The following is a 12,821-nucleotide window of genomic DNA, read 5'->3' as shown; positions in this document are numbered from 1 at the left end:
TTGCGCCCAAGAGACTCTTGTAGAAATAGTTTTCGTAATCTTAAAATATACACAACTACATGCCAATATATTTTTTCTCTCATGTGTTTTGTTTGTAAAAATATAGATATATTTCAACCAAACAGTAATTATCATGAGCATAACACACGGAGGAAGAATGACATACACAGTGAACTCAGAAATTTTAGCTTGGCACAAAAGGGTGTCCACTACACTGGAGCAAAACTCTTCCTCCCGAAATAAAGACAAAGATTCATAACAATAGTGAATTTAAGAAAGCTCTAAAAATATTTTTGCTAGAAAAAGCTTTTTACAGTCTAGATGAATTTTTAACTAACTAAATTGTAATATTTTAATACTATATAATACAAGTTGACATAATGCCACTATGAATTTTATTTAACCTGAGCTCTGTAACTGTGTGTGCTGCATATCTGTTTTCTGTAGTGTTTTAATGATTCTTAGAAAATATGTATTTTCTTTTTTTTTGTGGTTTTAGGGCGCAAAACTTCAATGGTCATTAGCGCCCAGACTAAGTTAGGAATGCACCGCCAGGCACAAGTTTAAAACAGCAACTAAAAGGGAAAACACGATAAAAGACAGACTGACAGGTGTAAGATTAAAAAAAAACTGCATAATCAAAGGTCCTGAGAGAGGTTGGTCAGGTTGATAAAATGAAGAACGCGAGCAGCTGCTCGTGGGTCATCCGCTAAAATGGCATCTAGACTATAGGGCAGGCCAAGATCAAGACGCAGTGTGTTAAAATCTGGGCAGGACGTTAAAATGTGGCGGACCGTCAGCAATTGCCCACATGGGCAGAACGGCGCAGCCGTCAGCAGATGGCGATGGCTGAACCGGCAGTGTCCAATTCGTAACCGGGCCAAAACGACCTCCTCCCGCCGAGAGGGGTGGGAGGAGGACGTCCAAGCCACGGGAAGAGGTTTCAAGGCCCGAAGCTTGTTGTCTGTAAGTGCAGCCCAATCAGCATGCCACAGCGATAAAATGCGCCGACAAATGACCCTGCTACAATCTGACGAAGGGACACAACAAGAAGCTGTCCGAGGCTGGAGGACCGCAGCCTTGGCCGCTACATCTGCAGCTTCGTTCCCAGGGATACCAACATGGCCAGGAACCCACATAAAGCTAACCGGAGAACCGGATACGGATCACTGAGGCTCTGGATGGCGCTCAGGGAATCGGAGCAGATGACATAAGCAGAATGTCGGTGGCGGCAGATGTAAAGAACAGCCTGGTAGAGGGCAAAGAGCTCAGCTGTGAAGACCGAACAATGGCCATGGAGCCGGTATTTGAAACTTTGTGCCCCGACAATAAAAGAACACCCGACCCCGTCGTTGGTCTTAGAGCCATCTGTATAAATGAAGGTCATATTACTGAACTTCGTTCGAAGTTCGACAAAACGGGAGTGGCAGACCGAACTGGGGGTAACCTCTTTTGGGAGCGAGCTGAGGTCAAGGTGAACGCGGACCTGAGCCTGGAGCCAAGGTGGCGTGTGGCTCTCGCCCACTCGAAAGGTTGCAGGGAGTGAAAAATTAAGGTGTTGAAGGAGGCGACGAAAGCGAACTCCAGGGGGTAGCAGGGCAGAGACATACAACCCGTATTGACGGTCGAGAGAGTCGTCAAAAAAGGAACGATAAGACGGATGGTCGGGCATTGACAGTAGCCGACAGGCATACCGACAAAGCAGTATATCGCGCCGGTAGGTGAGTGGCAATTCGCCAGCGTCAGCATGAAGACTCTCTACGGGACTAGTATAAAATGCTCCGATCGCAAGTCGTAAACCCCGATGTTGTATGGAGTTGAGGCGGTGTAAGATGGATGGCCGTGCAGAGGAGTATACGAAGCTCCCATAATCCAGCTTGGAGCGGACGATCGACCGATATAGACGAAGTAGGACGGTTCGATCCGCTCCCCACGACATACCACTGAGAACACGGAGGACATTTAGAGAACGGGTACAACAGGCAGTCAAATATGACACATGTGGAGACCAGCTAAGTTTCCTGTCAAATGTAAGGCCTAAACATTTTGTTGTCTCCACGAATGGGAGAGCAACGGGACGGAGTCGTAAGGACGGTGGGAGAAACTCTTTGTAACGCCAGAAGTTAATACAGACCGTCTTCTCGGCAGAAAAACGGAAGACACTGGCGACACTCCAAGAGTAAAGACGGTCAAGAGAACGCTGAAGACAGCGCTCCAGGAAACATGTACGCTGAGCGCTGCAATAGATGGTAAAATCGTCCACGAAAAGGGAGCCCGATACATCAGCTGGGAGGCAATCCATTATTGGATTGATCGCTATGGCGAAGAGAGCGACGCTCAAAACTGAGCCCTGTGGCACCCCATTCTCCTGGCGAAAGGTGTCTGACAGGACAGAACCCACACGTACCCTGAACTGTCGATCCATTAAAAAGGAACGAATAAAAAGAGGGAGGCGACCGCGAAGGCCCCATGTATGCATGGTGCGGAGAATGCCCGCCCTCCAACAGGTGTCGTAAGCCTTCTCCAAATCAAAGAACACAGCTGCGGTCGGGCGCTTCCGCAAGAAGTTATTCGTGATGAAGGTCGACAAGGTAACCAGATGGTCAACAGCAGAGCGGCGCCTACGAAATCCACATTGTACATTGGTAAGGAGGCGTCGAGACTCGAGCAGCCAAACCAAACGAGAGTGAACCATTCGCTCCATCACTTTACAGACACAGCTGGTAAGCGAGATGGGTCGATAACTGGAAGGCAAGTGCTTGTCCTTCCCCGGCTTAGGAATCGGGACAACAATAGACTCGCGCCAGCATGCGGGAACATGTCCCTCAATCCAGATGCGATTGTATGTACGAAGAAGGAAACCTTTACCCGCAGGAGAAAGGTTCTTCAGCATCTGAATATGAATAGAATCATGCCCTGGAGCGGAGGACCGTGACCGGGCAAGTGCGTTTTCGAGTTCCCGCATGGTGAATGGGGCATTATAACTTTCACGATTCGAGGAGCGGAAGTTAGGTGGCCTAGCCTCCTCTGCCTGTTTTCGGGGGAAGAAGGCAGGGTGGTAATGAGCGGAGCTCGAAACCTCTGCGAAAAAGCGGCCGAAGGCATTGGCGACATCCTCAGGGGCCACAAGGACGTCATTCGCGACCGTCAAGCCAGAAACTGGTGAGTGGACCTTAGTGCCAGATAGCCGGCGCAGGCTACGCCAGACAACAGAAGGAGTAGTAAAACTGTTGAAGGTGCTTGTGAAAGCAGCCCAGCCGGCTTTCTTGCTATCTTTGATAATACGACACTGTGCACGTAATCGTTTATAATTGATACAATTCGCCACTGTAGGGTGGCGTTTAAAGGTGCGTAAAGCACGTCGACGAGCACGTAAAGCGTCTCTACAAGCTGCGGTCCACCAGGGGACCGGTACGCGACGTGGAGAAGAAGTAGGGTGAGGGATGGAATATTCAGCAGCAGTGAGAATGACTTCCGTGAGGTGTGCGACCTGACGATCGCATCTTGTGAAGGTTTCATCCTGAAAGGTCGCCCTGGAAGAGAAGAGCCCCCAGTCTGCTTTGGAGATGTTCCAACTAGATGAGCACAGAGAGGGGGTATGCTGCAGGAGATAGATAACACACGGGAAGTGGTCGCTCGAATATGTATCAGAAAGTGCATACCACTCAAACCGGCGTGCAAGTTGGGTAGTACATATAGAGAGGTCTAAATGGGAATAGATGAGAGATGTGTCCGAAAGAAAAGTAGGGACGCCAGTATTGAGGCAGACAAGATTGAGCTGGTTTAAAAGGTCTGCTAACAAGGAGCCCCTCGGGCAGGATGCTGGAGAGCCCCAAAGGGGATGGTGGGCATTGAAGTCTCCAGTTAACAAAAATGGTGCAGGGAGCTGAGCAATAAGTTGCATCATGTCTGCCCTGGTAACGGCAGACGACGATGGAGTGTAAACGGTACAAATGGAAAATGTGAAAGTGGGGAGAGTAATTCGAATGGCAACTGCCTGCAGGCCAGTGTGCAATGTGATGGGATCGTAGTAAATATCATCCCGGACCAGCAACATAACCCCTCCATGAGCCGGAATACCTACCACAGGGGGTAGGTCGAAATGCACAGAAGTGTAGTGTGCCAAGGCAATTTGATCGCATGGGCGGAGCTTCGTTTCCTGGAGGGCTACGACGAGCGGACGGTGCAAGCGGAGCAGCAACTTCAAGTCTTCTCGGTTGGAGCGAATGCTGCGAATATTCCAGTGAATAAGTGCCATCGTAAGAAGAAAAGGAAGATGAAAGAAGGGGTCACCTCGAAGGCCGCTGAGGGCCTAGCTTCGAGCGAGCACTGCCGCCGCTATCAGTAGGCGGACAGTCATCGTCCATTGGGTCTATAGGTTCATCGGCCATTTCGGTAAGATGGCCAGGAGGGGGAGCTTCCTCCACTGGTGAACGGCCAGATGTTCGGCTACCAGCGGTGCGGCCAGGCGAAACGGATGACGGCCTGGGGCGGCAACCGCTGGGTGGCGCAGGAGAAGAAATGCGCCGTGGCGGAGAAGGAGAACTGTGCTTCGTTTGGTGGAAGTACTGTTCGATGGCTGGGAGGTCGAGGTACGTAGGAAGTCTACACGGTACGGTTCCTTCTTCAAGGCCCGTGCATCTGACTTCTGGGTCTTCGTCTTAGCAGAAGCTGATGAAGGGGCTTGTGTCTGTGGGGTGATGGGAGGAAGAGGAGACGTCGACCGCGCGATCTTAGCACTGGCCGAACGGACGACCGTGGTGCTGAAGGTCAGACCGCATGTCTGGGTTCCCACCTCCCTGGTAGTCCGAGGAGAGGCGAGGACAGTACTGAATTTGCCCGCTGGGAGCAGCGTGGGCTTCCTACTAGCAAATAGCTTGCGAGCAGCCGAGGTGGACACTTTCTCTTTGACCCGAATTTCTTGGATACATCGCTCTTCCTTATAGATGGGACAGTCGCGGGAGGACGCTGCATGGTCACCCTGACAGTTCACACAACGAGGAGACGGAGGTGGACAGTCACCCTCATGGGCGTCCCTGCCACAAGTGACACATTTAGCCGCATTGGAACAAGACTGGCGAGTGTGATTAAAACGCTCACACTGGTAGCAGCGCGTAGGTGTCGGGACATAGGGGCGAACAGAAATAACCTCGTAGCCCGCTTTGATGCGCGATGGCAGCTGAAGAAGAGCGTCAAGAAGAGCGTCCGGGTCGGTACAAGGTCATTGTTGACCTTTTTCATGACCCTATGGACAGCCGTCACGCCCTGCTCAGCGAGGAACGACTGAATTTCCTCATTAGTCAATCCGTCGAGAGATCTAGTACAGACCACACCACGAGACGAATTCAAAGTTCGGTGAGCCTCCACCTGGACAGGGAACGTGTACAGGAGTGTGGCTCGAAGCAGTTTCTGTGCCTGAAAGGCGCTCTCAGTTTCTAGTAGCAAGGTACCATTACGCAACCTTGTACAAGACTTAACAGTACCGGCTATGGCATCTACGCCCTTCTGGATAACGAAAGGGTTGACAGAGGAAAAATCCTTTCCATCCTCAGATCGAGAAACGACGAGGAACTGTGGGGCAGGCAGTAGTACCTTTGTCACTGATGGCTGGTCATGTTTCCGTTTGTGGGCAGAAGTCGAGAGAGAAGAAGAAATCCATTGCGGAGGAATCCCCCACGATTGCCAGCGTCTCCGATGGCGCGCTCCTTCCTTATGGGGACCCTCTCAGAGGGCACTCCCGCCTTAGGTGAATGTTTACACCTCAGGTCACACCTCCCGAGAAACAGACGGAGGGACCAATCGGCATGGTCAGAAGGTATCAGCTCAGGCAATCACCCCTCCCCGGGCCTGGCCTTTACCAGGGGGTACGTGCCTGCCTTACTTGTCTACCCAGGGCGGGGAATTACGCATTACCCCGTCACCGGCTACGCGTGCGAACGCGTGGGTCGGCCTTCAGGCGCGCACAGGGACGAAGGAAGAAGAGGAAAAGGAAGAGAGAGAGAGAGAGAGAGAGAGAGAGAGAGAGAGAGAGAGAGAGAGAGAGAGAGAGGACAGACTGTCTCAAACGCCGAGGCGGAGACCAGAGAAGGCAAGGAGGAGGAGGCAAGGAGAAGGAGGCAAGGAGAAGAGTAAGGAAGACAGTGAGATGGAGAAGAACAAAGAAAGGAACCAACCAAAGGAAGGAAGAAACGAGAAGTGAAAAACCAAAAAGACCACAATTATAGGTCGTGGAACCGTCCGTCTCCGGACGCAGGCGCTAACTACCCCCTCGAGGGGGATGGACTCCCTTTAGTCGCCTCTTAGGACAGGCAGTAATACCGCGGGCCTATTCTAACCCCCCCGAACCCGCAGGGGGATTTCTTTTTCTGTATTGCTGCCCAAAGAATTTACTGTATAAATTTTTATATAATTATGTACTCAAATTTCTGTATATGCTATAAGATTATCAGATTGTAGTTGTAAAAAACTGACTCGTTCAACGTCCTTGTGTATCCAACACAGTTAGACCTATAGAACACGAAATAAATCAATGTTTTAGGGCTGCACAGATAGTACTGCTTAACGTGACAGGTTCTTAGGTTTTTATGACTTATCTGTACCTTTAGGAGACCTGTATGATATTGTAACCAGGTACCAGTATTGATTTTATGTTAGCCTTACTTTATTAAATGCATTTTGACTGCTCAGTCCAGAATGTATTTCACAGTTGCCTAAAACCAACAGTGTGTTCTATGTTTCTTTTGAATATGATCTGCATTCTGGCAATGAATACTTTTCAGAATAAACCTTGTAGAGTAATTAGCTGTGTTGTGATTAAGTAAATCAGCCTTATCAAGGGAGTTCTATGAAAAACAATAGTATGCAGTTTCTAACTCATGAGATGTAATACATTCAATCATTGTTTGTGAAATGATTTTCAGGTATGTGAACTACATTTTCCAAAAGATGATATTTTGAAACATACAGAGTGCTTTGATGTAAAAATCTCTATGGAGAAGTGACTCCGCTCTAGACACCACATCTTAGAGCTGAACGTGTGTCAGCAGTTTTTCTCAGCTGACCTCAGTATCTCACAGTGATCAGAGAGAGAGAGAGAGAGAGAGAGAGAGAGAGAGAGAGAGAGAGAGAGAAAAGCCAAAAATGGAAGAGTAGGCAAGAGGAACAAAATCGCAGGGAATCTGGGGAACCAGGTTGATAGCCAAGTCGATATAAATAAAAGCCGAGAGGGTTTAAGGATCCAGGATGGGGGAGGGCTGATTGTTAAGGAAATGAAAGCCGGGAAGTAAGCACGGCCTACAATGGCTTGAGGCCCCAGGCATGCAAATTCACAAAGAATCACTAGCCCCCTGACGGGAGGGGGGAAGGGGGTTGGGGGGGGGGGGGGAAGGGACGACGTTAATGTAAGATTGTGAACTTGTGCTATCTAAAATGAAAGTGTTGATCTTATTGGATGTTACTGAATTATTTTCCTTTAACACTAGTTACAATGTGTAAACACAGTTTTTACGGTTTTCGAAGACAAGGAATGGGACTGAGAAAGAGAAAAGTGTTGATTCTGTAGTATGGATGAAATCTATTGCAGCAGGAACAATGTCATACTATATGGCATAAAACAAAGTCAATCTCACTTATTGGAAGTAGCGAAGTCTGTAGTAGCGACACTGTCGGTGTTTAGGGCCTGGGATAGAAGCAGGAAGGCAAGATCATGTGCTGGTGCAGTTTTCTTATCAAAACATCGGATTGGCAAATCCTATATCTGTCCGGTTTGCAGTTTCCATCGAAATGTTGGAGATTTGTTTTTCTGCTTTGCATATAAGACTGGATCTAAATTTTACTTGCTTCCATGGATTTGAAGAACAAACGAGTGTCACCTTAAATTTCGGGCTCCACTACCTTGTCGATAAATTTCGAAAAAGTCTGTCGTTACTCACGTCCTTTAATACTAACTTACTTTCTGGTCCACGGCCGCAAGTCTAGAGCCGTTATGTTCTCCAACCAAATTGCTGCAACGTCCGTGGCAGACTCCTCCAGAAAAACGCAAGCTTTTTTTCGCAGGTTGAGTCTGCAGCTGCACTGCTTTGACCGCACCCTAGGAAAGCGGTCTGGTATGTCTGCATCAAGAGTGTGGGCCTGTTGGGAGCGCAGAGTTGCAAACGTTTTACGTAGCACGTTGCGGGAAATTACCGCAGCAAAGAAAACGTAAGGCAACCAATTTCCCACCCAATGCGAGCAGACTCGCTTAACTCGTCATACATAGCCGCGAGGCACGGTTTATAGTTAATGCTGTTAGCTTTTCCCATAACCAAATGAACAAGTGGTAACTGGGTTGCCACGGGACCCAGTACCTCAACACCAAGTTTGTCTCCCGACGCAAACTGTTTGCGCTTAAGCGTTGACTCAATTACGCGGTCGTTTGTGGGGGGAGGGGGGGGGGGGGGCGGAGGGGGGGAGAGGGAAAAAGAAAAAAAAAACACATTTCTTCTATACATTTTGTTCCGACACATCTACAGTGAATACCATCTCGCACAAATTGTTCTTGTGTGGTCTATTTCGTAGTGATTATTCTGAAGATGTTACCATAAATGTCAAACATTACCAGTATGTCAATCGTTTTTATTCTCGCCCTGACAATTTACACATAGCAAGTCAAATGCTTGTTCTCTCTGCACTTTTAATGCACATACAAGTCAATTCTGAAGTATATATAATGTCACACTAAGTAGTACGCACGTACGTTCTTCATGTGCAACTTACTGTTTCCCGTCAGTAATCAGTATTTAGCTGAATCAATTTTGGTTTTGTAACTTAATTGGAGAAACGTGGAATAGGTAATGGTTAGGTAGAATTAATGTTTGAAAATTCAGTGAAGCAGTATTTTATGTTTATACTTTTCACTACAAATTCTTCAGCGAGGAAGTTAATGTGGACATTTTAATGGGATGCATGAGTAAGTTCTACAGACAACCATTTCTCCAATGTTCTCTTTTCGGATTTTCTTCTCGTCTCTTGGTTGCCAGTATGTAGAAAATTATTTGGGAATGGTTTCATTTCTCGCAACTATTTTAAGATTGTGTACAGTGCTATGCGAGTTGTCTGTTAGGCCAACCCATATTTTTTATTCCTGTTTATACAGTGATTTGCAAATTTCTTCCCTATCGCCTTCATTCTCTTTCGATTCAGACGATATTTGATCCCTTCGTCAAACTACAGAAGTTATCAGGGGGGGGGGGGGGGGGGACAGCAATGGACTATTACTTCAACTATTCTGATACGAGGGAAACCTGTCATTGAGTTTACAAGACCTCGGTCTTGTTTCTTTTGGCTAACACGAATTACAAATTCAAGTCCAAATCACACATTACGTAGCCAAGGCTACTAATTGATATCAATGTGCAAAAATAGGGAAACGAATGTTCCGAACAGGTCGTATTCAACCTGCAGTGAATAAATTCTTTCAGTGTACTGCATCCTTCACAACACATTCATGAACCAATACTGTGTAGGTTGGTCTGTTGGAATGCTTCTTGCTACATATTGACACCTTGGTTCCAGTCAAACATCAGGCAACCATTTGTAACATGCACATACAGACACTCTTCCTCTGTCAACTCAGGTTGAACAGTTTAGGATTACACCGTGGCTGCGCGTGGTCGCGTGATCGCGTGATGCCGTGGCAGGCTGCAGTCGTGCCAGGTAGAAACTTGTTAGCTTGCTTTCTTACAAGAAATTCTCTTTTCTTGATGAACCAGTCATTTAGCGTCACAGGGCACCGATTTATTGTAACTTTTTTGTTATAGTTTTAGGGCGCAAAACTGCTACGGTTATTAGCGTCCATTGTGTGGCTTAGGAAAGGGTAAAAAACCAAATTGGAAATCAGCAGCAATGGGAGCTAAACTCAAAATTGGGGAAACTAAAAAACAGAAGGAAAGCTTAGAAAACCACTATAGAAGGGAGGGGTTGTTTTCCCCAGAAAGAGCTTCATATGACCGACGTCATCTCACTGACACAAACTCGAGAATGCAATCGGCTGAGCGCGTGTCATCTGCTAAAATGGAAGATATATCAGGCGACAGCTGTAAACGGGCGCGTAGTGGAGTAAAATAGCGACACTGAAGTATAAGGTCTCACCGTCCGCAGTTGAGAGCAGTGGGGACAAAGCGGGAGAGGATCACCACTTAAAAGATGTCTATGGCTAAAAAGACCATGCCCTATCCGGAGTCTAGTTACGATTACCTCCTCCCGACGACGCGTTCGGGAGGAAGAGGTCCAAGCACAGGAAAGAGCTTTCACATCCCGCAATTTATTATTGGGAAGTGTAGACCAATGTGCGTGCCACAAAAGAGCAACACGGCGACATAAAACACTCTGTAGATCGGCGAAGGGAACCATGCCAACAGCAGGCTGAGTAAGAGACTGGAGCCTTGGCCGCTATACCGGCCGCCTCGATTCCACGGATACAAAGGTGTCCTGGTATTCTGAGGAATGCCACACAGACGCCCCCCCAAGTGGAGGCAGTCCTGAATCCGGGGGACCAGAGGGTGGACAGGGGAAAGAGCTTAGAGACTGAGGAGAGAGCTGAGCGAATCTGAGCATGTAATATACTGTATCCGCTGATGGCGACGGATGTATTGGACAGCCTGGAGAACAGCGTAAAACTCCGCAGTAAAAACCGAACACTGGTTGGGAAGCCAAAATCTGTTGGGAGTGCCTTTATTCTTGGCAACGCCCTAACACCAAATGATGTTTTTGAGCCATCAGTGTAAATAAATGAGGCATCCTTCATTTGTGCACATGGAACAGCAAATGCACGACGATAAACGAGAGAAGGGGTACCATTCTTGCGAAGCTGACAAAGGTCACGGAGCAGGCAGGTCCGGGGGCGGAGCCAAGGCGGTGCTGTACCCCAGTTGTCAAAGTTTTAGGAAAGTGAAAGGAAAGAAAGTAGCAATTGATGGAAGCAGACTGCCGGTGGTAGTTGAGATGAAGGGCGGCCTGCATACCCTAAATCCAAGGAGCGGTAAAAGAAAGTCATAGGCCGGATTAGTAGGCATGGAAGACATGGCTAGCATAAGGACTCAGGACAGCTCGCCGATTGGACAGTGCAGGTTCAGCAGTCTCAGCATAAAGGCTTTCCACAGGGCTGGTGTAAAAAGCTCCAGATGCTAAACGCAATCCAAGGTGGTGTACAGAGTCGAGACGCCAAAGAATAGACAGTCGAGCAGAGGAGTAAACTATGCTTCCATAGTCCAATTTCGAGCGCACTAAGGCACGATATAGGAGGAGAAAGGCCACTGATGACCACAGCTGTTAAGTCCTATAGTGCTCAGAGCCAGAAAGGCCACTGTGCCCAGGCGGTACCATTCAGAACACAGAGGGTGTTGACGGATCACAGACAGCGAGACGAAGGAAAGGAAACGTGGGAGGACCAGTACAGTTTTCTGTCAAACTTAAGTCTCAAGAATTTAGCGACGTCCACGAATGGAAGGTCGACAGTGCCTAGATGTAGGGAAGGCGGAAGAAACTCCGTACGACGCCAAAAATTGACACAAACGATCTTACTGGGAGAAAAGCGGAAGCCGGTTTCGATGCTCCAAGAGTGGAGGCGATCGACATCCCTGAAGACGTTCAAGAAGGCTGGTCCGTTGAGAGCTGTAGTAGATCGCAAAATCGTCCACAAAGAGGGAGCCCAAGACATCAGGAAGGAGACAATCCATAATTGGATTTATGGCGATGGCAAACAGCACAACACTTAGCATGCAGCCCTGGGCACCCCGTTTTCTTGGGAGAAAGCATGGGACAGAAGAGTAGTGTTCACCTGCACTTTAAATGTGTGCTCTGTCAAATTCACGAATAAAAAGGGGTAGCCGACCTCGAAAGCCCCAAGAGAACAGTGTGCGGAGGATGCCTGTCCTCCAACAGGTATCGTATGCTCTCTCTAGATCAAAAAATATTGCTACTGTTTGGCGATTCCGGAGAAAATTATTCATGATATAAGTGGAGAGAGCAACAAGATGGTCAACTGCAGAACGATGCTTCCGGAATCCGTATTGGGCAGGTGTTAAAAGACTGCGGGATTCCAGCCACCAAGCTAAACGGTAATTCACCATACGCTCCAAAACCTTACAGACACTACTCGTGAGAGAGATGGGGCAATAGCTAGAGGGGAGATGTGTCCTTTCCAGGTTTCGGAACAGGAACGACGATAGCTTCCCGCCATCGTCTGGGTAAAGTACTGTCGGTCCAAATGCGATTATAAAGGCGAAGGAGGTAACACAGACTATGGTATGATAAATGCAGCAACATTTGGACGTTGACGCCACCCTGTCCTGGGGCGGAAGAGCGAGAAGAAGAGAGTGCGTGTTGGAGTTCCCGCATGGAGAAAACAGTATTATAGCTTTCGCTATTGAGAGGAGAAAGCAAGAGGTCGCATTTCTGCTACTCGTTTCTTTGGGAGAAAGGCTGGTGGGTAATTTGAAGAGCTCGAGATCTCAGCAGTGTTGACCCAATGAGTTAGAAATTGCGACTGGGCCCACTAAGGTGTCATGCGCGACAGTTAGCCCAGAGATCGGGACACACTAGGCGTACCAGATAACCGTCGAATTCGACTCCAAACTTCTGAGGAGGGAGTGAAGGTGTTAAAAGAGCTAGTAAAGAAGTCCCAGCTTGCCTTCTTGCTATCACAGATGACGCGACGGCATTGCGCACGTAACTGCTTATAGCGGATACAGTTGGCCAAAGTAGGGTGGTGGCGGAAAACGCAAAGAGCACGTCTCCACTCGCGTATTGCGTCACGGCACGCCTCGTTCCACCAAGGAACTGGG

Source organism: Schistocerca cancellata, chromosome 4 (genome assembly GCF_023864275.1).
Source record: "Schistocerca cancellata isolate TAMUIC-IGC-003103 chromosome 4, iqSchCanc2.1, whole genome shotgun sequence".
NCBI lineage: Eukaryota > Metazoa > Arthropoda > Insecta > Orthoptera > Acrididae > Schistocerca > Schistocerca cancellata.
This window is presented reverse-complemented; position numbering follows the sequence as displayed.